This window comes from Mobula birostris, chromosome 14, assembly GCF_030028105.1.
Source record: "Mobula birostris isolate sMobBir1 chromosome 14, sMobBir1.hap1, whole genome shotgun sequence".
NCBI lineage: Eukaryota > Metazoa > Chordata > Chondrichthyes > Myliobatiformes > Myliobatidae > Mobula > Mobula birostris.
Window position 1 is genome coordinate 7,268,403 of NC_092383.1, and position 22,074 is coordinate 7,290,476.

At 39.9% G+C, this 22,074-nt stretch overlaps 1 protein-coding gene across 6 annotated transcripts in view; it reads left to right on the forward strand.

Moving 5' to 3' along the window:
- map2k5 (mitogen-activated protein kinase kinase 5) overlaps positions 1-22,074 on the forward strand; it is a 324,671-nt gene that overhangs the window by 26,691 nt on the left and 275,906 nt on the right. Inside the window, exon 2 of one of the 6 annotated variants that reach the window (XM_072278045.1) lies at positions 19,666-19,809. The exons of the other annotated variants lie outside the window; for them this stretch is intronic. The gene's annotated coding sequence lies outside the window, so the exon portion shown is untranslated. The remainder of the gene's footprint in view (positions 1-19,665; positions 19,810-22,074) is intronic. 6 annotated transcript variants of the gene reach the window in all.

Genomic DNA, 22,074 nt, shown 5'->3' on the forward strand with positions numbered 1-22,074 from the left:
ATGGGCAGGTGGAACACTTTGGCTGCTTGCAGGGATAAGTGCCCAGAGGGAAATTAGTGGGGAGGGACGAATGGACAAGGGAACAAGTTGTGGAGGATATAGATATTGTGAAGTTTTGTTGGGCGTTTGATCACTATTTTAATTAGTTCGGCACAATATTGTAGGCTGAAGGACCTGTTCCTGTGCTGTACTTTATGATCTATCAATATGTCTATTCCAGCAATCTGTCATCCATGCCTATTCCCCTATTACCCCACCATTGAACCTTTGTGTAATAATTACAAAGAAGGCATGACAGCGGATCTGTTTCATTGAGAGTTTGACAAGACGTCGCATGTCACCAATGACTTGCAAATTTCTACCGATGTGCTGTGGAGAGCATTCTAACTGGTTGCATCACCATCTGGTATGGAGGGGCCATTGCACGGGATCAGAAAAAGCTGCAGAAAATTACAAACTCAGCCATCTCCATCATGGGCACTAGTCTCTCCAGTGTCAAGGACATCTTCAAAATATGATGCGTCAAAAAGGCGGCATCTGTCATTAAGGACTCCCATCACCCAAGACGTCCATTCTTCTCAATGCCAGCATTAAGGGAGGAGGTACAGGAGCCTGAAGACATAGACTTACTATTTTAAAAGTAGTTTGTTCTGCTCCACCATCAGATTCCTGAATGGACAATGAACCAATGTATACTAACTCACTTAATTTTTTGTTTTTGCACTACTTATTTAATTTAATTATACATATTATTGTAATATATAGTTTAAAAAATTATTTTTATTGCAATATACTGCTGCCTCAAAACAACAAATTTCATGACATATGCCAATGATATTAAACTTGATTTTGATTCTGTTGTCTGGTACTTCTCAAATGTTGGAAACAGATACTACATCCACAGATTTCCTCCTGGTACACCCTGGTTATGACTGCTTTAGGAAAGCTCAATTTGTGTTATCCAATGCAATTTTCTCTTCGTAAAATTATGTTGACTCTGCTTAACACTCTTTTCTAAGAATCTCATCATTATGTGCTAAAATGGTGGATTCCAGAAATTTGGCAGTAGTAGGTAAGAGCATAACCAGCTTTTACTGTAGTTGCCCATGTTTTTCCTGTGTCCCTTGGTTAATAGCAATGTGACGTTTTCAAGAAATACTTGAAAATACAGGCAATTTAAGATAATCATTAATAGATTCACTATCTCTGCAGTTATCCTTTTTTTGTTTTAAAATATGCTTAAAATGATCTGTTAGTCATTCTTGTTCATGCTATTTTTAAATTGGTGAATTGTGTCAGGAATTGTTGATAAAGAATCTGCTTTCTATCACTTTGTTATGCCATGTGAATAAACCTTCATGACGTATCTGTGACAGTTTAGTCTTCTTTACTATCACTTCTAATTTGTAGAAATTAATGGGCTTTCTTATGTGCAAATGAGCAAAAAAGAACTAACCACTTTGTTTTGATTTTTGTAAAATTGTTTCTCAGATAAAATCGATAACAAATAGGAATTTATGCAAACTTACAAACACAATTATAGAAAATTATCCATGTTAATAGAAATGTCTTTAACATGGAAAATATTAAGTTTTCTAAGTTGAAAATTATTTGCATTTCAATGAGGTTGTGAAGTGATCTTCAATCTCTGGACAAAACACTGAGAAACCAGTAAATGCTGGGATGTTGAGTAGCTGGATATAGCTTCTGAGCTGAAACACGTGAAGGTCAACTGAAAAGAAGGGGCTTCATGATATAAAGCTTAGAATATCGAGTGTTTCTTCTTCATCATTGAACCAGATCCTGGAATTCCCTGTACAGTGTGGGAATATCTTCATCACATAAACTGGAGCAATTGAAGAAGATGACTGACCACCACCTTAAGGACAAAAAGGAATGGACAATAAATGCCAAATTTTGTCACCAATCCCCTATCCAGTGAATAGATCACTGTGATAAAAATTCTGCAGGCAGGATAATTATTTTTGCACTTCCATTGCCTTGGCCAGATGCAACAGGAGGTCTAAGATAATTCTCCAGACAAAATGGGACCAAGCTTTTTTTTTTCTGACATTTCCAGAAGTAGTTCCATAGTTACTGATCAGATCATCATGAACATTAAGAAAAATAGTTTTTAATGATTTTTTCCATTATATAATAGCTATATGCACCATAAATTTTAGTATCCTTTATGCATTACTTAATAGTTACAGCTCATTAAAAATGAGCCCCTGGGCTTTTTTAAATAACACTTTCCACAAGAGATAGCTTTAACCCCTAAAAGACTATTATAAAATTAGTCTATGTTGCACTGTGGAATAAAAGGTAATAACTTGACAGTGTGGTATTTTAAATTAGATTAAACTCCTGGCATAAATTAATGGTATTTGGTCAAAATTGTGCATTGAAGTGTTTCTGAAAGGGAATTAAGAAAGAACAACAAATATTGGCCTTGCTAGTGATGAATATGTTCATAAAGGACCTGAAGTACAGAGCCCAAGACTATCATGGTTGCAAATTTCTGAATATCAAATGTTTGAATATTTTGTTTGATCATGCACCAGTTATAATCTCAGATTCTTTTGTTCTTAACTCTTCTTCCTTGTTCATCCACTATTGACATCTTAAGTTACAGATAACGTTTTTGACTCTTTAAAATCAAGCTACCAATTTTGTACAACATTTTAAGCTTATATGAATAACAGAAATAAAAGCCACAGAGCTAGCTCAAAATTAGGAAATGCAAAGCTAAAATTAGATATGAAGAATTAATATTTTTGAATGCTGGTTATCAAATTCATTCTGACCCCACAGTGGTGGCAGTGTTATTCAAGGTACCTTTATATTGTGCTTAACGATGGTGTCATGATTAATTTGGGTTTTGTGCAGCTAGGTGTTCTGCAATGTATGATTGGCATATCAGTAGCTCTAAAACGGGAGAAAAATGGATCTCCTCAGCCATTTGCTTCAACTAATGTAGCAAGTTTACTTTATTAAAACTGTGGAGAAACCTGTTAATTAGGAGCTAGCAGCACTAGCACAATATAAAATTGGATTTAATTTCAATAGCAGTATTGTTTAGAGACTAGCTATAATTTCCTGCTTGCTGAAATTGTTAAAGGCAACATTGACTGATGTAACTTTGTGGCAAGGGAGGGTAGGAGATTGCTTCAGTGATAATGGAATAGTAATTTCCTTTCTCATTTTCCAGTTATTTAAACAATGGTACTATTTTAAATGGGTGGTGTAGTGGGTAAGCGCATTGTTTTTTTTCATTTCCATTTGCCATGTCGGTATACCATATGAAGAATCACAAACCTTTCTCTGTTATGAGCTAACCAGTGAACCAAGTTAGAGCTGACTCATTCCAACCCATAATGACTTCCAGAGCTACTCAGTAGATTCTGACAAGGATATGAAGACCACTGGATATTGCAAATAGCACACTCTGATACAGTGGCATGATGAATGATTGGGTCTCATTGTTGTAGCACAATAAATGTCGCTGTACTTTTATACTTGGTAGAAGTTGATAGTGACACTAGGTGATAAAATTAGTTGTTGAGATTTATCCAAATGATTCCAGAAGGCAAACTTCGAGGTATTTACTCGTTAATTCTGGCCTTATGCAAATTCAGCTTCAAACCCCAATCTATGATTTATTTTCATTTTCCCCACTTCTGCTTCACTTTGATGTTTTTTTCTCTCAGCCTAACCTTCACTTCCCCTTCTCTGACCGTCACTATCCTATATCCCCATCACAGTGGTTACTCTGTCACCCACCTTTTTTCTTTCTGACTTCATCTCAGAGTGGTAGTCTGATCATATTTATTTGTGCTCTCACTTGTCTTCTCCCTCTGTCTTTTTTTTACACTGAATGACCCTTTGCTCCCTTTTTCAGTGGCTCTTTCTTTGTGGCCTTCCCCCTCCTTTCTCGCACAATCTCCAGAGTGCATCTCTCTCAGTCTCTTTGCCTTTCAGTGCTCAACTTGTCATTGAACTCACCCACTCTGACTCATTTTTTTTGTTTAGTCCAGACACTTTACCTTGACAATCTTGCTTGCCAATTGGCAAGGAGATTCAGTTACCTCTGCTGTTTATCAAGGCACAAGATAGGTAGTTGGTTTTCTTTTTTGCAATAAGATCAGTTTACATTCCTAGCAACTTGTCACACATTAAATTTAAGAGCTAAATGTCCAAGGGTAAGTATGATGCCACCAGATGACCTGCTACAATTAAGCTTGCTGTATTCTCTTTTTTAAAGAGCTCAAAATTGTGGACAGTAAATATCTGTTGTGAAGGTACAGTCAGTGACCACTTTATTATGTACATGAGGTACCTAATAGAGTACAAACATACACTCAGTGGTCAGTCTTCTACTGCTGTAGCCCACCCATTTGAGGTTCGATGTGTTGTGCGTTCAGAGACACTCTTCTGCACACCATATTGTAATGCGTGGTTATTTGAATTACTGTTGCCTTCTGTCAGTTTGGACCAGTTTGGCCATTCTCCTCTCAGCTCTCTTATCAATTAGGCGTTTTTGGCCACAGAACTGCCGCTTACTGGATGCTTTTTGTATTTTGTACCATTCTCTGTAAACTCTATGGCTGGAATTCCCAACCTTTTTCGTGCCATGGACCAATACCATTAAGCAAAGGATCTGTGGAGCTCAAGTTGGGACCCCCTGCTCTAGAGACTGTTATGTTTGAAAATCCCAGGAGATCAGCAGTTTCTGAGATACTCAAACCACCCCGTCTGGCACCACCAATCATTCAACTGTCAACGTCACTTAAATCACATCTTTCCCATTTTGATATTTGGTCTGAACAACAATTACACTTCTTGACCATGTCTGCATGTTTTTACACATTATACAGGATTGGCTGATTAGATATTTGCGTTAATGAACAGATGTACTTATTACAATGGCCATTGAATGTATTTTCAAGCAAACAGCTGCCGAACATTTGGCTCTCACATTGGAAGAAAATTCTTATCTTTCTAACATCCACTTGTGCCGAGCTGTTAGCAATCTCCTTAGACCCACACCCAACCTGTCCCGTCAATCTGAATCATTGACAGAATTTGGTAAAGACTGCTTAATAAATTGGATACAGCTTTTAGGTGAATAGTGTCTTCTATGGTTTCTCTGGTCTATTCCTTTTTTATGGATCAGCTGGTTCTCATCTTGCTTATTGTAGGGCTTTGTTCATCATCTACATCACTGAGCAGTGCTCTGGTATTCCCAGAGCAATGGACAGTGAGTACTCCAGTCTTGTGATAAACGCATTATGAATTATTTTAATAGCTTGTATTCCTTATAGGATACTCGAGCCCATTATTTCTCTGATGGGGACATGCTGATGGTAGGCAGTCATTTTATGCAGGCAGTAAAGAAGAAATATGGGTCTCGGAATTGATGGATAAATTGAGGAATTTCACTGTAAGATGCTGAACTACATTTATTTTCATGCAAGTGTATTTATTCTAGTCAAATAGCAAATTACAGTAATATTGCTGTATGTATTATTATTTTGCAAATAATATAATGATTACTGCTCTACTGTGGTCATTTTATATACTGTATGTTGATTTCTGGCATGTGCTGAAAATCAGTTGTAAGTTATCATTTTTTTTAAGCTTGCAGTAATGACAGTGTAATCTTATATCCTCTGTGAGAAGATCATCACAGACCTGAACTATGGTGCTCACTGGCATGTTAATTGACCAAATCAGAATAAAATCCGCACATAAAAACTACTTGAATTAGAGTCAATCCCAAGGAGTTACTTCAACTCTGTAATCAAATCTCAGGATTGTACTGACTCATAGTAATGATCCTGAATTTTTAAAGTGCCCTCCACAGCTTTGGAATGGCCCAAAGTACTTCATGACCAATGAAATACTTCAGATGTGTAGTCATTGTTGTAATATAGAAAAGCCACAAATGGTCTATTATTGTTTGTCTTGTTTTGTAAGCCACTTTTATGTTCCATCAGATAACTCAGCTTGTATGCAACAGAAGTAACCACACGTTCCCTGTATATTAAACTAATAAGTAGCTAGATTACTCTAGCTTAAAATTACTTTCCTCCCCATTCAAATCCCTTCTATGGAAATACTGATGAGGTCACAAAAATAACATATAGTATGTCATCAAAGACTAGCAAATTTCTATAGAGGTACGTGGAGAGCATTCTAACTGGTTGCATTACCATCTGGTAGGGAGGAGCAACTACACAGAATTGGGAAAAACTGCAATGCGTTGGAGACTGAGCTAGCTACATCATGGGTACTATCCTCCCCAGCATCAAGGACATCTTCAAAAGGCAATTCCTCAAAAATGTGGCATCTACAGTGGTGCTAGAAAGTTCGTGAACCCTTTAGAATTTTCTCTATTTCTGCATAAGCGTAACCTAAAGGTGATCAGATCTTCACCATAAGTCCTAAAACTAGATAAAGAGAATGCAATTAAATAAATAACACAAAAACAATATATTAATTCATTTGTTTATTAAGAAAAATGATCCAATATTACATGTATTTGTTGGAAAAAATGTGAACCTCCAGGATTATCAGTTCATTTAAAGTGGAAATTAGAGTCAGGTGTTTCGATCAATGGGATGGCAATCAGGTGTGAGTGTGGGGGGCCCTGCCCTATTTAAAGAACATAAATGTAGCTCTACGCTATCAAAATCTGATCTTCACCACACAGGTTTTTGGAAGTGTGCCATACTTCGATCAAAGGAGATTTCTGAGGACCTTAGAAAAAATGTTGCCGATGCTCATCGGGCTTGAAAAGGATACAAAACCATAAGAGTTTAGGCTCCACCGATCCAGTCAGACAGATGGTATACAAATGGAGGAAATTCAACCCCACTGTTGCTCTCTTCAGGAGAGGTCGACCAACAAAAATCACTCCAAGGGCAAGGCATATAATATTCCTGGAGGTCACAAAGAACTCCAGGGTAACATCTAATGAATTACAGGCTTCACTTGCATTGGTTAATGTCAGTGTTCATGAGTCTATCATTAGGCAAACACTGGTGTGCATGGCAGGATTGCAAGGAGAAAGCCACCACTGTCCAAGAAGAACATTGTTGCCCATCTAAACTTTGCTAAAGACCACACGGATAAGCCAGAAAACTGTTGGAAGAATGGTCTGTGGACGGATGAGCCCAAAATAGAACTGTTTGGCTTAAATGAGAAGCGTTACGTTTGGCATTCCAGCATCCTATCTGTGAAACATGGTTTGGGCCTGTTTTGCTGCCTCGGGACCAGGACGGCTTGCCATCATTGATGGAGCTATGAACTCTGAATTGTACCAGCAAACTCTGCAGGAAAATGTCAGGGTGCCTGGCCGTGAACTGAAGCTCAAGAGAATGTGAGTCATGCAGCAAAACTATGACCCTGAACACACAAGTCAGTCTTCCAAAGAATAGTTAAAGCAGAAGAAATTTCATGTTTTGAAATGGCCAAGTCAAAATCCTGACTGTAATCTTATAGAAATGATGTGGAAAGACCTAAAACAAACGGTTCATGCAAGGAAGCCCACCAACATTCCAGAGTTGAAGCAGTTTTATGAGGAGGAATGGCCTAAAATTTCTCCAAGCCTTGTGCAGGACTGATCAACGGTTACCAGAAACGTTTGGTTGAAGTTACTGCTATACAAGGGGGTCACACCAGTTACTGAAAACAAAGTTTCACATACCTTTTCCAACAAATGCATGTAATGTTAGATATTTTTTCTCAAAAAATAAATGAAAAAATATAATGTTTTTTGTGTTATTTGTTTAATTGGGTCCTCTTTAGTTTTAGGACTTGCGTGAAGATTTGATCACATTTTAGGTCATATTTATGCAGAAATAGAGAAAATTCTAAAGGGTTCACAAACTTTCTAGCACCACTGTATCATTAAGGATGGCCATTGTCTAGGCCATGACCTCTTCTCATTGCTACCATCAAGAAGATGTTACAGGAGCCTCAAGACACACGCTCAATGTTTTAGGAACAGGTTTTTCCCCTCTGCCTTCAGATTTCTGAACAGATAATTAACCAACTCATGAACACTACCTCATTATTTTTGTACTACTTATTTAATTTAATTTTTAAAATATATTTCTTCATATAATTTGTAGATTTTTATGTTCTGCACAGTACTACTGTCACAAATCAATAAAATTGCTTGACATACATATACATGAGGAGTGAAAATCTTTACGTTATGTCTTCATCTAAATGTGCCATGTGCAATCATAGTAATTTATAATAATTTATAATAAATAGAACAGTCAATGTAATATAGAGTACACTCAAGTCAGCGTGAGTTCATCAGTCTGATGGCCTGGTGGAAGAAGCTGTCCCAGAGCCTGTTGGTCCTGGTTTTTATGCTGTGGTACTGCTTCCTGGATGGTAGCAGCTGGAGTAGATTGTGGTTGGGATGGCTTGGGTTCCCAGTGATCCTAGGGGCCCTTTTTACACACCTGTCCTTGTAAATGTCCTGAATCATGGGAAGTTCAGTCTGTCTGCACCACTCTCTGGAGAATCTTGCGATTAAGGGAGGTACAGTTTCCATACCAGGCAGTGATGCAGCCAGTCAGGATGCCCATTATGCCCCTATAGAATGTTCTTAGGATTTGGGGGCCCATACCAAACTTCCTCAGCTGTCTGAGGTGTACAGACCACGTGAGGTCCTCAGTGATTTGGATGCTGAGGAACTCAACCCCAGATCTAGTGATGTCAATAGGGGTTAGCCCATCTCCATTCCTACTGTAATCCATTACCAGCTCCTTTGTTTTTGCGACATTGAAGGAGAGGTTGTTTTCTTGACACCACTGTGTCAGAGAGATGACTTCTTCCCTGTAGGCCACCTCGTTATTGTTTGAGATAAGGCCAATCAATGTAGTGTTGTTGGCAAATTTAATTAGCAGATTGGAGCTGTGGGTGGCGATACAGTCATGGATGTACAGGGAGTAAAGGAGGGGACTCAGTATGCAGCCCTGAGGGGCTCCTGTATTGAGAGTCAGAGGGTTGGAGGTGAGGGAGCCCACTCTTACAACCTGCTGGCGATCTGGCAGGAAGTCCAAGATCCAGCTGTACAAGGCAGGGTCAAGGCCGAGGTCTCTGAGCTGCTTGTCGAGCCTGGATGGAACTATGGTGTTGAATACTGAATTGTAATCCAAAAACAGCATTCTCATATAAGCATCCTTCTTTTCCAGATGTGTAAGGATGGTATGTAGAGCAGTGGCTATTGCGTCATCTGTCGATCGGTTGTGTTGGTAGGGGAATTGTAGGTGGTCCAGTTTGGGTGGTAGAAAGCTGCAGATGTAATCCTTGACCAGCCTCTCAAAGCATTTGCTTATTATTGAGGTGAGTGCGACAGGACGCCAGTCCTTCAGGCATATTACCTTGGTCTTTTTTAGTACAGGGACAATGGTGGATAATTTGAAGCAGGAGGGCACTCTACACTGGGAGAGGGAGAGATTAAAAATATCAGGAAACACACCTGCCAGTTGTGCTGCGCACATCCCGAGTACTCACCCTGGGATGTCGTCTGGTCCTGCAGCCTTGCGACTGTCCACTCATTGGAAATGTCTGCGTACCTCAGCCTCGGAGATGACCAGGTTGCAGGTTGTAGCGGTGGCTTTCCTCAGAGGCTCAGAGTTAGCAACAGTGAACTGAGCATAAAAGCGATTGAGCTCATCTGGGAGAGAGGCCACGATGGTGACACCACAACGTTTGCCTTTGAAGTCTGCAATGATGTGCAGCCCTTGCCACCTAACTGAGTAAATAATGCAGAGATATTAAGAGGGAAAGTGAAAGGGCAAAACTGGCAAATAGCATTCATTATCAGAAGTTCCAAATTCATTCAGTTCAGTGTAAAATAAGGACTGAACTGAGTATTTTCTAAATGGTGAAAAGCTAGAAAGAAAGTTCAAAGAGATCCATACTTAGGGCTCCATATAATTGACCGTTAGATTGCTTTGGCCAGATAAAACAACATAATTATAAACCCAGTTAAGGGAAAGCTTGGTGTTCTTGAAAGATTACATTGGAAAGATTAAGAAGTTGTGTGATTGTCTAGTTATACAGAGCTCAGGGTAGACAATACCTGTAGGTGTCTCAGGAAACATGTACAGTGGATTCCAGTTAATTGGACCGTTGGTTAATGGGAGCAGTCCCTTATTTGGGACAACTGTTAAAAACAAAAACTAATTGAAAAAAATAGACAGGATTCCCTTTGTTTATTTGGGACACTGTATCGCTTAATTGGGGCAGGAGACTGTTACAAAGCAGTTTCTAACCAGCGTCAGTTGCGTGCACTTGTGTTCAAACAGCAGTGAGTTTTGTCACTGACAGTTGGTGAGAAACACGCAGTGAGACAATTCAAAACTGTTTTGCTTACTGCGGTTTCAAGCATTTAGGCTTGGAAATGCCAGAAATAGTCGAACAGATTTCACTACATCAACAAGTAGAAATTACAAAGAATTGGAAGGTATCAACAATCCTCTTGAATGTCACGATGAAAGTGAAGATTTGAAGAATGCTGTCATCAATAGCTTTGTATGAAATTGGTTCATTATCTGCACTAGGTATCTGCGTGGATTTTGTTCTTTTGCAGTCAATCAAAAGAACGCAGCAGCATACAGTACATTGGATGGATTCCTCCACTGATAACAATTAGGAACTAATACACAGCCTTATAATACTGTAGTTGTATTGATAGTGTTTTAATTTATTCTGCATTTCATTTAAATAAATAACTTGCTACTCATTTAAATGATAGTTTGCCTATGTTTTATTGCTTTTTAACTATGTATTTCCATGAAATAGCTTAATTTGGCCAAAATGTATCGGTCCCAATTTGTCCCAATTAACTGGAATCCACTGTACTTGAAAGGCCAAAAATTGCTGTAGAACACGGGTTCCTAATATGGTTTATACAGACTGTTTGCTTAAAAAAGGTTGGGAATCCCAGATCTAGACTGAAAGAGTAGAAGGCTTATGGCCAGTATAGAGAATATAAAATCATTGCGGACATTACCCATCCAACAAACTGCCCTTTCCAAAAAATGCCTTCTAGAAAAATTGTTGAATGTTAAACCTAAGAAATTCTGCAGATACTGGAAATTCAGAGCAGCACACACACAAAATGCTGGAGGAGATCAGCAGGTCGGGCAACATCCATGAAAATGAATAAATAGACAACGTTTTGGGCTGGGTTCTGATGAAGGATCTCAGCCTAAAGGTCACCTGTTTACCCAATTGTTGCATGTTGCTGATTTTTGTTGCATGTTACGCCAACACACCACAGCAAATTCCTAATACAAGTAAATGTATATGACGAATAACATTAATCCTTGACCCTTGAGTGGGGGGAGGGTTGGGGCTGACAGGCGATAAGTTGGTCCAGTTGAGGACATTAATTTGCAGATGGAGTGTGGTGGGGGAGGAAGGGTTGGAGTTAGTGACGGGTGATGTGGAGACAAAGGGCTGCAGATTATGGAATCTGATGAAAGTGGAAGGTAATGAATGGAACCAAAGGAAGGGATGGTTGATATTCGGCAACAGTGAGAGCGAGGGGATTGGGGACCTAATGTGAAGCGTATGTGGGGAGGGGCAGATGGTGTAGATGGGAGAATGGAAGCAAGCTGGGAGTATGGTTGCTGGAGTTGGAAAGAATAGTGTATATGAGAGGATCTGTTTGAATCAGAAAGAGAGTGAAAGGGACAGAGGAGAATCAGATTACCAGAAATTGGAAAATTCAGTATTTATGCCATTGGGTTGTAGACTACCCAGGCAAAATATGCTGTTCCTCTAGTTTGTGTTTGATCTCACCTTGGCAGTGAAGGAGGCTGAGGGCAGGTAGGTTGAAAGGGAAGGGAATTGAAATGGCTGGCACCTAGGAGCTCCAGATGCTCATAGTGGACAGAGCACGGGTACTTGGCAATGTGGCTACCTAGTCTGTGCTTGGTCTCAACATGTTTGTTGCCTTCCAGGCAGCATGTTCATCCCAGTCATCCCAGACCCTGGAGCCTGACCTGCCGGGCATGTCTTCCTGCTCTGCATTTCACAACTCCTATATTATTCATCTATATTCTTACTGTAACTGGTTCAATACACTCATTCACCAGATATTCTTTACGTCTTATTACCGTGGTCACTGGGCTTTACCCTATCAGGTATTCTCCCCACCCAACTGACCTTACTCCAGAATGGGAGTGCTACAGTTTGGGGTGTTGTCTTCTGATGAAACGTTAATCCAAAGATCTGAAATGAGAAATTTCCTAGCATTATTTTGAAGAGCAGAGAAGTGGCTGGACCTGAAACAACTGTTTATCCTTCTCCATAGATGCTGCCTGACGTGCTGAGTTCTTTTAGCGTTTTGTGTGTGTTGCTCTGGATTTCCAGCATCTGCAGAATTTCTTGTGTTAATTAGTTACCCTCAATGTCTTGCACAACATTTATTCCCCAGTAGATCTTGCTGTATAGATTATCATGTTCCTATTGCCAAGGATTTTTCAGTGCATAAATTGACTGCTCTGTGTTTTCCATTATGATAGTAGCTTCAGTTTGGAAGTACTTAATTGGGCTGTAATACACTCTGGGGTGTATTACTCTGTGATATGAAAGAAACTACTTAAGTAGGACTATGTCTCTTACAAAAGACTTAGCAAGGTTAAAAGGTGTTTATTCGTGCTGGTTTGGCATTGTGCTTGCTTTTTCCTGCTTTTTTAATTCCTTTAAATATGTTCTAATCTTGTGGGGATTAAGGACATAATATTCAGTTGTCGCACCAGAACATTATTCACCACAAAAGGAGGATTTTCCGGTGGCCACCCTTGTCATTCCGACTTCCCATTCCCATTCTGACATGTTGCCTATGGGTCTCCTCTATGCCCTTGATGAGACCACACCCAGCTTGGAGGAGCAACACCTCATATTCTATCTGGGAACTCTCCAACCTGGAGACATGGACATGGATTTCTGAAACTTCCGGTTATTTCTCACCCTTCCCCTTCAATTTTTTTCCCTTCTCCATTCTGCTTCCTCTCTGACCCCTTCTCCTCACCTGCCGATTACCTCCTACTAGTGTCCACCCCGCTTCCCTTTCTCTCCTGGTCCACTGTCCTCTCTTATCAGACTTCCTCTTCTTTAGCCCTTTACCTCTTCAATCTGTCTCCTCCCAGCTTCTTACTTCATCGTCCCTACTCCACCCACCCACCTCCGCCCTCACCTGCCTTCATCTATCACTTGCCTTTCCCTCTGCCACCTTCTTAGCTGGCTTCTGACCCCTTCCTTTTCAGTCCTGATAAAGGGCCTGTTTCCCCTCCATAGATGCTGCCTGATCTGCTCAGTTCCTCCAGCATTATATGTGTGTTGTCCTGTTGTAAGTTGAGTCACCTATTTTTCTATTCGCATTTATAAATGTTTTATATGCCAACTGAATTGATTCACAGCAGTAAGATATAATATTCAAATTTATTGCACTTCTTATTGAATAATGTAATATTATATCTATTATGGAAATATAGTCAGTCATAAAACGATAAAGCACAGATACACGTCCCTCAGCTCAACGAGTCCATGCAAACCACAATGCTTACCCATCTAGTCCCAGTTTGCAGTGTTCAGCCCATTTGCTTCCAAGCCCTGCCCCTCCATATACCTATCCATGTGCTTCTTAAATGTTATTCGTTATTTATTTAAAGATATAGTGCGAAATGCCCTTACTGGCTCTTCAAACCGCGCCACCCAGCAACCCACTGATTTAACCCTAGTATAATCACGGGTTAATTTACAATGACCAGTCAACCTACTAACTTGTATGTCTTTGGACTGTGGCAGGAAACCCTCATGCTCACATACAAACTTATTCAAGGTGGTGTTGGAATTAAACTCCGAACTCTTGACACCCCAAGCTGTAATAGCATTGCGCTGACTGCTGTGTTACTGTGATGCCCCATATGTAGTGAAATCTGTTGTTTTGTGAATTTAGAGCAGATAGTGGACATAGTAGCACAGAGATGTAGCCTGGCCAACCTCTCCCTATAACTGAATACTGGCAACATCCTCATAAATCTTTTCCGCACTCTTTCCATTTAACCATGTCTTTCCTATGTGTAAAACTGGGACATGGCAGTGGAGAGAGAGAGAGAGAGCAAGACTGGAAGCTCAAGGGTATACAGTACTTTTGTGACGGGTCCTGAATTACCCCTATGAACTGTGCTTTTAAAAGAGAGAGAGAGAGAGAGAGAGAGAGTTGTGGAAAACAGACACCTTGTTAAAAAGAGAAAGAAAGAGAGAGGCGAAGACTGCTCACAGTTTGTTTACACTTTTGCAAGGACACTGGCAGCTTCCAAGTTCTAACAGAGAGAGAAGGGAGGAGCTGCTTGATGGACAGCTGGTATTCAGCACGGTGAAATGAATAGAAAGTCAGCTGTTAGACCTGCAGGCACATGGTTTTGGACAGTAAATGAGCTTTGTTGTGCCCACAGAAAAAGTGGGTTTTGGAGGATCGATCAGGCAGATCGATCAGTGGCTCTCGCAGAATGTAAAGGGTGTGACCGGTGGGGAGTTACTTGTGTTCCAACCCTCGCCTGGGTTGATAATTCCACCACAGAAGAATGGTCCCCTTTGTTGTGGTCACAGTCGGTGACTTCTAAAGGATTTCGGAGGACAACGGGAAGATTGATAGCGTCGCTCCCGGACGAGTCCCCAATTTTGTTACATACCCCATGATGGGTTAAAGATCCAGCAGAAATGGAAAATCTTTCGGAGTGCAGTATTGCTATTAACTAATGGTATTTATTAGTAACTACGCAATACAGTAACATAAATGCAGATATATCAAACAGGTTAACAATGATTATATATTAGTAAGTGTGGAAATATGTGAAAACCAAGCTTCTTCAAGTCTAGGGGTAAATAGGTAGTCTTACGATGATGAGTAAAGTTCAGTTCAGTTCGTGGAATTTAGTTGAGTAGTGATGGAGAGAGAGGGAGAGATTTGAGTCTTCAGGTGAGCTGACGCCATCGATCTTCCCCTTGTCCTCCGAAATCCTTTAGAAGTCACCGACTGTGACCACAACAAAGGGGACCATTCTTCTGTGGTGGAATTATCAACCCAGGCGAGGGTTGGAACACAAGTAACTCCCCACCGGTCACACCCTTTACATTCTGCGAGAGCCACTGATCGATCCTCCAAAACCCACTTTTTCTGTGGGCACAACAAAGCTCATTTACTGTCCAAAACCATGTGCCTGCAGGTCTAACAGCTGACTTTCTATTCATTTCACCGTGCTGAATACCAGCTGTCCATCAAGCAGCTCCTCCCTTCTCTCTCTGTTAGAACTTGGAAGCTGCCAGTGTCCTTGCAAAAGTGTAAACAAACTGTGAGCAGTCTTCGCCTCTCTCTTTCTTTCTCTTTTTAACAAAGTGTCTGTTTTCCACAACTCTCTCTCTCTCTCTTTTAAAAGCACAGTTCATAGGGGTAATTCAGGACCCCGTCACACTTTGCAAAAGTCTTTTTTATAATTTTTTATATAAATTTTATTTTGGACGATTTTTTTGCCTTCTTTATTAATGTGTTAGTAGAAAAGAGCAAATTTTAGATTTCCAAACATCTATTTTCCAAAAAATTAAATGTTACAGAGAATTTTGTATTTCATTAAATAAAGTAACATATTAAGCAATTGACCATTTTTAAAATAAAAACCTGATTACATTGCAGATTTATAGCCCAGTGCATTATTAAACAAAGATAACAAACGAGATGCTAATGATCAATGACATAATGAGGTGAATGAACTAAATTGATTCACTAAAACAGAAATGGGTGTAAAAGGACTCAAGCTGGACAAAGGACAATCAAACTTAAAATTGAGGGTGTGGCAGATGCGACTGTTTAATCTTCAACTCATCAATTTTTACACCATGACAAGAGTGAGCATAGCTGCAAGACATAAGGTGGTCATCCTGCTTCAGCAAGGTCTCTCCCAAGCTGAAATTTCGCGGCAGACAGGAGTTGCAAGATATGCTGTCCAAGCTCTTCTTGCAGTGGCTGGCAAAGAAAACTGAGTGCAGCAGAGAGATACATCAAGCTGTATTTAAATCATCCATTCTATATTGGAAGAAGTCCAGCACTGCTATCTATTCTGAACTCAGAGAAGCCACTGGAACCCAAGAATACCCCCCTACAAACTGGAGAAGTCTTGTCAGAGGTGGACTTCATGGAAGAGTTGCTGCCAAAAAGCCATTCCTCTGAAGTGGAAACAAAGCCAAGATAATCACCTACACACAAAAACACAAGGTTTGGGGTGCTGAACAATGGCAGCAAGTACTCTGGACTGTTGAGTCAAAATTTGAAAATTGTGGCTCAAGCAGGAGACAGTTTGTCCATAGAAGAGCTGGAGAATGCTACATGGATGAGTGTCTGCAGCCAACTGTGATACATGGCAGAGGTTCCCTACAGGTTTATTTTGCAAATGGAGTTCAAAGTTCAAAGTAAATTTACTGTCAAAGTACATATACGTCACCATATACAGCCATGAGATTCATTTTCTTGGGAGCATACTCAATAAATCTGTAGAATTGATGCAGTTTTAAAATCAAAGGGTGGTCACGCCAAATATTGGTTTGATTCAGTTTTTTTTTACAGTTTACTATTCTTTATGGTACTTTTCAAAAATATTTAGAAACATTTCATTTCAGTATTTTTGAAAACATCTTCATTTTACAGAACTTTTTTTACACGTGCCTAAGTCTTTTTCACCTGCGTGGCCTTCGTCTCATCCTCGGCATCACCTGGAGAGACAAAGTCCCAAACTCTGAGGTTCTCTCCTGCGCTGGACTTCCCACAATGTTCACGCTTTTAAGACAGTGCTGGCTGGGCCACGTCTGCCGTACAAAGGACGGTAGACTGCCAAAGGACATCCTCTACGGAGAACTAGCAACAGGCAAGAGGAACATTGGTAGACCCCAGCTTCGCTTCAAGGACCTCTGCAAGCACGACATGAAAGCCTTAAAAATCAACGCAGAGTGCTGGGAGGATACAGCAGATGACCGCAACAAATGGCGAGGTACCGTTCAGCAACACCTAGAGTAAGGCGAAAGAGTGATCCTGAGTCAGTTTGAGGAGTGGAAAGCGCGACGGAGAGCTCAGTGGACAGCAGACAACAATTCCACAGCACCCTACACATGCAGCAACTGTGGCAGAGCCTACCGTTCCAGGATCGGCTTCAATAGCCACAGTCGACACTGCTCAACAAACCAGTGACTACCAGAGGCGCAGTACCCATGGTTGACCACGACCGACGGAGGCCACACACTTTTGCACTGTACTGTAGGTGCTCATGTTGTGATAGAGATGGAGGTAAGAGAGGAAATTGAATTGCACTAATGTGATGGGAGAACATCACAAACCTACTTAGAGAGGATTTTTTGAAGGACCGTCCAAACAAGAACCTGTTAACTTTTGCCTTAAATTCATCCAATGACTTGGTTTCCACTGCCCGCTGTGGTAACAAATTCCATCCTTTAGCTGAAGAAATTCCTCCTCATCTCAATTTTAAAGGGGCTTCCCTTTATACTGATCCAAGACTCTCCTAATAATAGAAACAGCCTTTCCATGTTCACTCTATCCAGGCCTTTTGGTATTTGGCTGGTTTTATTGAGATTCTCCCTCCTCATCCTTCTCAACTCCATTAAGTACAGGCTCAAAGTCATCAAAGACTTCTTTCATACATTAAGCCTTTCATAACTGAGATTATCCTTGTAAACTTCCTCTGGACTGTCTCCAGCATATGTTTCTTTCGATGCAGGTCCTAAAATTGCTCACAAAATTCCAAATGCATTCTCATCAGCACCTTACAGAGCCTCAGCAGTTTATCCTTGCTTTATATTCTAGTCCAGGGGTTCTCAACCTTTTTTATGCCATGAAGCAAGGAGTCCATGGGAACCCCTGTTCTAGTCCTTTGGTGCTTAAAAGATATTAGGACAGCTGCATAGATAGGAAGGATTTAGAGGGATATGAGCCAAAAGTAATTGCATTGATTGGCATCTTGGTCAGCATGGACAAGTAAGGCTCAGGGGCCTGTTTCAGGCTGTGTAATTGTAAACCTTCCATATAAATCTTTCATACTCAAAACATTATCTTGTTTGTCCTGTTTGTTTTTCTTTTGGAGGCATTTTCTCCTAGGGGACTCAGTAGAACTTTCCTGATTTATTTTTGTTCCTCCCTGTCTCACATTGAGGCCAAATGTATTACCACTGTAGACTTCTTTTTAATGAGATTTAAAGACATTTGTCTCCACTATAAATCAGTCAATCTGTCGTGCATTTTATTGATTTAAAGTATGCCACAATAATTAGAAAAATAAAGGCCAAAAGCAACATGTTGTCAGAAAGATTCCTATAGCTAGGTGCCAGAAGTTTATTTTGATTTAGTGAAGATTAAAGTTGTGAACTTAAAAGTACTTTGCCAGTGCATTTCATACAGACCGAAAATGATTAGAGAAATGGAATGGAATCAAATATTGATGTAGTTTCATTTTAATCATCTTGGGATTTCGATCTGTTGAAGTTTTAGAAGGACAGGACTATTCAATGTTAAACAAATGTCTTGTTCAGTCACTTAAAAGGGAAATAATGAAATTAGTGGCAGCTGGTACTATTGTTTGGTAATGAGTATCAAAATATTATAGTATTTCAGGCCTTGAATGCAGCATCCTTAATGTCTTTACAGTCCATCAGTTACATTTTTCTGCTGCATTGTCTTTTGATTAATATCCAACACATATCAGTTAATGGCACACCCTGTTAATGGGAACACTCATTTAAAGGGGAACATTTCCCCAGGCACTGATTCATTCCCTATGTAGTCCTGGTTCATTTTTGTTGTTGCTAAATTGTTGAAATTATTGAATAAAATGAATATTTTACTTGCTAGAAACCTGTTTCCACTCAGCAAGCTTTTGCATGTTATCTGTGGACCAATTACTGTTACTTTCTCCCATATGGGGCAGCATGGTAGTGTAGCAGTTTGCACAATGCTTTATAGCACCAGCTGTAAATTTGTATGTTCTCCCCATGCACATGTGTTTCCTCTGGGTGCTCTGGTTTCCTGCCACAGGAATGGGTTAAGATGAGTAAGCTATGGGCATGCTGTGTTGGCACCAGGGGCATGGCGACACTTGCGGCTTCCCCTAGCACATGCTTGGATCATGTCAGTCGTTGACACAAATGGTGCATTTCATTGTGTTTCGATATGTCAATGTAGATATGACAAAATAAAGCTAAATAAATGCATTATCAAGGATGCAGCTCATCCTAACCATGGACGTTTTACTCTCCTCCCATCCGGTAGGCGCTACGGGAGCCTCTGCTCCCGCACCAGCAGGCACAGGAAGAGCTTCTTCCCTGAGGCTGTGACACTGCTGAACCTCTCATTACAGCACTAAGCAGTATTGCATCCGTATTGTACTGTCTCAGTACTTTTATATTTGTGTGCTGTAGCACTTTTTACTCACAGTTATTTTGTAAATAACACTTCTTTGCATTTCTGGTCAGATGCTAACTGCATTTCATTGACTTTGTATCTCTACTTGGCACAATGACAATAAAGTTGAATCTAATCTAATCTAATATTAATCTTAATCTTATTAGTGAGCAGCACATTGGAATTCTAAGAATTACTTTGATGACCTGAAACAAAACATGCAGATTTAAATTATACGAATATAGGAAGAGTGAAGTCGGTCCAGGTTCAATGGCTTCTTCTCAAGTTGGAGCTTCATTTTCAGATGTGAGGTATGTTGTTTTGCTATTGTAATGTGCTGAGTTTTGTCAGGTATTTTCTCAGGGCTGGTTCTTCAGACTGAAGCACCTGCCCTGCACCTTTGCAGGGGAGACTGCAGACAATAGTCCAATTTAGACATTTTTTTTGCTGTATTTTTGTAGTGAATTTCTGTTATAATGAGCATCAAAAAGAATTAGAATGGGGCAGTATGGTATGAACACGCACAGAATAGTAAGGAGCACATTAAAGAGTTTATCCTCTATTGCCCTTTCATCCTTTTTCTTGGCTCCAGGTCACTTTTCAAATATTATGTAGTTTACAATTCAGTGAAGGCAGAGAAAGGAAGGCAAAAAAAAAGGAAATATTTGATTCAAGAACCTGGGTATAATTCTTCACCAGAAAACAGTTTCTCATCTCTCTTTCCAGTCCTGATGAAGGGCCTCGGCCCAAAACGTGGACTGTTTACTTTTTTCCAGAGATGTTGCCTGGCCTGCTGAGTTCCTCCTGCATTTTATGTGTGTTGCTTGGATTTCCAGCATCTGCACATTTTTTTCTCACAGTTTTATTATTACCTTGCTTTGCTGGCTGTCTTTGACAGCTACACATAGCAAAGGATCATCGTAGACTATATGGTAATGAATGGACTGAAATCCAAAAGTAGATGTGTTTGCCAGTTAGCAGTGTTGTCAGTGGTTGAAAATAGAAAAGGTGCAAATGCTGGAAAACAGAAAATGATAATTCATCCTCAAGATATGAGGAGACACCTGTGGAAAAAGAAACAGAGTAGTGTTTCAGGTTAAAGGTCCTTCATCTGAGCTGGGAAAGAGAAGAAACCAATTGGCTTCAAGTTAGAGAAAATGTGAGGAGCTATATAGAGAACAGAGAATATCTCCAATAAAAATCTATTGATAAGCTATTGTGAGCAATTAGACAAAAAGAACATTAAATAAGAATGTAAAAACTGTGAAACTGTGAAACTGTGAACTGCGTAGAACATGCCCATCAGTTCAGGACGTGCTGATGGAAAAAGAAAGACAAAGTCAATACTGCACATGGGTGACCTTCAGCAAAGCTTTCCTGTTCTGATGCATAGAATGCAGTTTAGCTGAAGTTCAAATTCCAGATTCCTATGAAAGCCTGAAAGCACGCACCACCAGCTTCTATCCTACTGATACAATGAGACGGACTCTTGATCTTACTATTTACTTTGTCGTGGCCTTACACCTTTTGTCTACCTGCACCGTATTTTCTCTGTAACTGAAATACTTCACTGTATTCTGTATTTTGCTATTGCTTTCCCTTGTACTACCTCAGTACACTGTTGTAATGAAAAGTGCTGCGAGGATGGCATGAAAAGCAAGTTTCTCCACTGTACCTCAAAGTTCAAAGTAAATTTATTATCAAAGTATACATATGTCACCATATACTGCCTTGAGATTCATTTTCTTTCAGGCATTCAGAGTAGAACAAAGAATACAATTGAATCAATGAAAAACTATACATAAACAAGGACTGACAAAGAACCAATATGCAAAAGAAGACAAACTCTGCAAACACAAAATAAATAAATAAATAATACTAAGAAGTCGAGAACATCTCATGGATCTCAATACATGTGACAATAATAAACCAATTTACTAATTTTATAGAATTCACTTTTGAGTCTAGGAGATTGCAGAGTGCCCAGACAGAGTATAAAATGTTTCTCAAGATAATATTGTGCCTTGTTTAAATGGTGGCAGGAGACTACAGCCAGATAGAGGATATTGGGATGGAAAATTACTGTAGCAGATTCCTTACAATGTGGCACCCAATCTGCATTTAATTTTTGAAATGTAGAGGAGCACTGAATGCCCTGTGCTACATTGGAAGAGGTGCAAGTAAATCATTGCTTCATCCAGACAGACTTTTTGGGTCCCTGGATGGCAGGAAGGGAAAATGTATGAGGAATGGTCTTGTAGAGGCTAACGGTTGATATCAACCAGGTAGAGTTAAGGAATATAACATAGGTTTAGTTGTGTCTTTCCAGCCCAAAGTTATTGAAGCCACTTATAATCAAACTACTACTCCAAGACTACCTACTTTAGCATTAGGCCAGAACTTGAGCTTGGAACTCTGTTTTAATTTTCTCCATTTTACAGTTCATGACAGGCAAAGTTTTTATTTGCACCAAGCAGTGAGCGGTTACTTAGTAATAAAATATACTCAATACTTTTTGTTGTTTAGATACACAATGTGCTGGAGGAATTCAGTAAGTCAGGCAGCACCAGTGAAAG